Raw genomic sequence first — 4,532 nt, 5'->3', positions numbered from 1 at the left:
AAGAGATACAAAAGCTTTTAAAGGGATACACAAATTCAAAGAAAAATATCTCGTGCTCACACTTCCTTCACATCTTGAAGAACGAGAGCAAGCCGTTAGCCTGGGCAGATATTACAACATATTACCTCATAGTGCCTATGGTAACACTACAAACAATAGTTCTCTTAAAGAGACAGGCACAAAATTAACTAAGAATCAAAAACACAAGGTTTTAACCTTTACAACTACAGTACCAAGTGACTATGTACAGGTACCTATAATAATAATACTTCATTGGCGACGAAGCATTTTGAGACATCAAAATTACATTTATAAAGGTAGTTTATAAATGAATATGATTTTGTGCTTTCATTTTTCTGTGGAATTCGATCAGTCTGGCTTCACCACACTTAGTATTATGTTCAGTTCTGGTTGCAGGAAGGATGTGGAAGCCATGAAGAGGGAATTAATGGGGATGATGCCTGCATTGGAGAAAGGTTAGCAGAGCTAAAGCTTTTCTCTTTGGAGCAAAAAAGGATGAGAGGTGACTTAATGGAGGTCTACAAGATTATGAGAGGCATACAGGTTATGGGAATACAGGCACATAATTCCCTGAAAGTGGTGTCACAGGTAGATAGGGTTGTAAAGAGGGCTTTTGACATCATGAGTTACCGCAATGGGAGACACCAAACCTAGTGATGCCAATGGACATGATAGAGATATACAAGATATGAAGAGGAACAGAGAGAGTGGACAGCCAGCTCCTTCTTCCCAGGGCACCAATGCTCAATAGAAAAGGGCATGGCTTTAGGGTAATGGATGGGAAGTTCAAGTGAGATATGAGAGGAAGGTTTTTTACCCAGAGAGTGGTTGGTGCATGGAATGCACGACCTGGGTCAGTGGTGGAGGCAGGTACATTGGGGATTTTCAAGAGATGACTAGACAAGCATATGGAGGAATTTAAAGTGGAGGGTTTTGTGGGAGGCAGGATTTAAAGGTCAGCACAACATTGTGGGCTGAAGGGCCTGAACTGTTCCATGTTCTTCTGAGAAAGCTTGACTCACATTCCATGACTATAAAAATAATGCAGCAACATTCCTGATTGCTGATGTCCCACCCCAGAATCTTTTGGAACTTCTATCAGAGGTGCAGATAAATGTCACCACTTCTACTAATGCCAGCAAATTTTCAAAATAGTGTTCTGTCCTGGGAATAGTGGACAGCAATACATTTTATTTGGGTGGCACGGTTAACACAACACGGTTACAGCATCAGCGACTAGGGTTCGAATCCCACGCTGTCTGTAAGGAGTTTGTACATTCTCACTGTGTCTGCGAGGGTTTCCTTTGGGTGCTCTGGTTTCCTCCCACCATTCAAAACACACCGGAGATTGTAGGTTAATTGGTGTAATTGGAGAGCGCTGGCTCATGGGCCAAAAGGGCCTGTTACTGTGCTGTATGTCTAAATTTAAATAAATTCCATGGCAACACTATGAGCATCCACAGGTTTCGTATGGGAAACGAGGGGGACATCAGGATCTTTTTCTCTCATTTCTGTAGTTGTTTTGTAAATGGTCAGCAAGTCAATCCAACTGATCTTGTAATAAATATTGCAACTAGTAACAATGTTGCAAACTAGTAAAGTTTTTGTCCTGTTATTAAATAGATAAATAAATTCTCGAAATTCAAGATTATTTCTTATATGGCATTGAGCACACTATTTCAAATTATCCATGGATCTTTCAGGGTTTATTAGGTTCTATCTGCAGATAATTCTGAACAGGCTGCATCTATGAGAAGAAAAGCAGAGTTAATATGTTGATTGTTTTGCTTCCTCACAGAAGATGCTTTATCTATTGAGTGTTGCCAACTTTTTCTGCAGTGAAATGCAAAAATCAGCAGATGCCGTGATTGCAGTAAAAACACAAAAATGTTGGAGGAACTCAGCAGGTCTCACAGCATCCATAAGAGGTAAAGATATATTACTGACCTTTTGGGCCTGAGCCCTTCAAGATATGAGTAAAAGCAGGCCGGTGCCTGAATTAAAAGGTTGGTTGGGGGGGGGGGGGGGGGGGTGGAGAAGGGAAGAAAGGGCGGGGAGTGGAGTGTAGTCCAACAAACACAAGGTGATCATTGGACATGGATAGGAGGACAGGAGTGGAATGGTGAGAATTGATCGGGGAAAGGAGGTGGTGTGTGAATGGAGATCTGGAGGAATGGAGACTGAGGGAGAGAGAGAAAGAAAGAGAAGAAAGGAGAAATAGGGATAGGGGAATGGAAGAGATGGGGGTGGGCTAACGGAAACTGGAGAAGTTGAAGTTAATGCCATCCAGTTGGAGGGTGCCCAGGTGGAATATGAGGTGGTGTTCCTCCAATTTGTGGGTGGCCATAGTCCGGCAGTGCATGACACCATGGACAGACATCTCATCAAGGGAATGGAGAATTGAAATGGGTTGCCACTGGGAGATTTATGCTATTGTGGCAGACAGAGCTGAGGTGCTGAACGAAGCAATCTTCAGATTTCCAGGAGTTACAGTTTTATGATTTTCAGGTTACTAGAGCTTGACTGCAGTAGTCTGGAATGGCAGACATGCTACATGAAAATTCCAGGAACACTTCAATGAATTCCTCTCACTGTTTGCTCCTTTACTAAGATTGCTTACATTTTAATAACGCTTATCAAGACATGAAACTGTGTTCCTAATTGGCTAACTAATTACCAAATCACAGCCATGGTTTATCAGAAGAACACCATTTCCTGGAGGTCTAAATAAATAGGGGCTTCAGCATTAAAACAGTTCTCTTACTGTGATTTAAGAGACTCGCTCTCATCTCATGGTTTCACAGATGTATTGAGGCTATGAGTTTATTTAGCGATCTTAGATTGAAGGATTTAATTTGCACTTTGCTGACTAAGCCCATCCACTCTCATTCCTCTGTGACTGCAACATCACCACCTACAAAACGCGCTGTAGTAACATGTCAAGGCTTTTTTAACAGAACCTCCCAAACCCACATAAATCTTGGAAGACCGTGGCCGCAAATGCATGGATGGACTGCCACCTGCAGGGCCCTTTCCGAGCCGCACGTTGTCCCCAATTGCAAACATTTTATTCCTTTGGCAGCACCACTGTGGGAGTGGACTGAAGCATTTCAAAAAAGCTGCTCAATAGCACCTCCTTGAGGACACGTTAGGGATTGGCATTGAATGCTGGCTTTGTCAACCACATCAATCAGAGATCCCAACTTCTTTGTAGGTAGTTTAAAGTCCTGGGAGTTTCTATTTCAGAGCACGCTTCGTGCACCGTACACACAGATGTCATCATGAAGAAAGCTCCTTTAATTCCTCAGGAGTTTCTGGAGATTTCTTATGATATTGAAAACCTTGGCCAACTTCTACAGACGTGTAATGGATAGTGGGCTGACTGGCTGCATCACGGTCTGGTCTGGGGACACCAATATCGCTGAGCATAAAGCCCTGCAGAAGGTAGTAGACACAGCCCAGGACATCACAGGCAAAACCCTCCCCAGCATCAAGAACATCTACAGGGAGCGCTGCTGTCAGAGAGCAGCAGCAATCGTTATTCGCACTTATCGGTTTAAGGACAATTTTATTTTCCAGCAGGCTCTTGAACTTCCCCCATCCTACCCTCATCATTACATCACTCCAAGACCACCTAAGATCTGTCAGACACAGCATTTTTTGGTATAACTGGACAACCTTGAATAGGTACTTTAAATTCTGTATCTGTACTTGTGTTAATTAAATTCCATTACAAGCAAGGAGGTGGAAGATTACCAAGGGCACATAGGAATGGGAAAGAAGTTAAAATTCAGATCAGTAAAGCTGTAGAGGTTTGCTAGTGTATTCCATTACATGTGATATTTATTTTGATGTCTTAGAAAGTATAGGCATTGGTGTGTCTTCTACATGGTTACCTTGATGTGCTTCTACATGGAGGCCTTGATGTGCTGGAGGGTCCTCTGTGTAACATGTGGACTTGGAGGAAATTCAAGGTACTGACTGACATCCTGAAATCATAAAGGTACTGAATTAATGTAAGATTTTTACCTCCCACCTAATTCCCTGCCTTTTGAAATCATTTCTTCTCAACTTTTCATTATTTTTCTCGCAGTCATTTTGTTTGACAATCTCTTGTCCCAAATTGGTTTGTTTTATTTCCAATTGCACTGAATTTAAAGTTATCATCTACTATTGATTTTTATTCATAGCGTTAACATAGTATGTTTTATGTTCCCGGGACGTGAAAACAAATAAGACTTTCACTGCAACTGTATGAACGTGACAATAAACTCGTTCAAATACAAGCAAGGAGGTGGAAGATTACCAAGGGCACATGGGAATGGGAAAGAAGTTAAAATTCAGATCAGTTCAATGGGCCAAATGGCCTACACTGCTCCTAATTCCTGTGATCCAGTGAATTATGATGCGGATGCATGTTTGGAAATAAACACCTTATCCTAAATGTGGGAGATTAAATTCAGGTCATTAAACCTTCACTGTCAATCAAACGTCACGCATGCGTGGGATCG

Source organism: Narcine bancroftii, chromosome 12, assembly GCF_036971445.1.
Source record: "Narcine bancroftii isolate sNarBan1 chromosome 12, sNarBan1.hap1, whole genome shotgun sequence".
NCBI classification, from domain to species: domain Eukaryota; kingdom Metazoa; phylum Chordata; class Chondrichthyes; order Torpediniformes; family Narcinidae; genus Narcine; species Narcine bancroftii.
The sequence above is the reverse complement of the archived record's forward strand: the minus strand, read 5'-3'. Positions refer to the sequence as shown.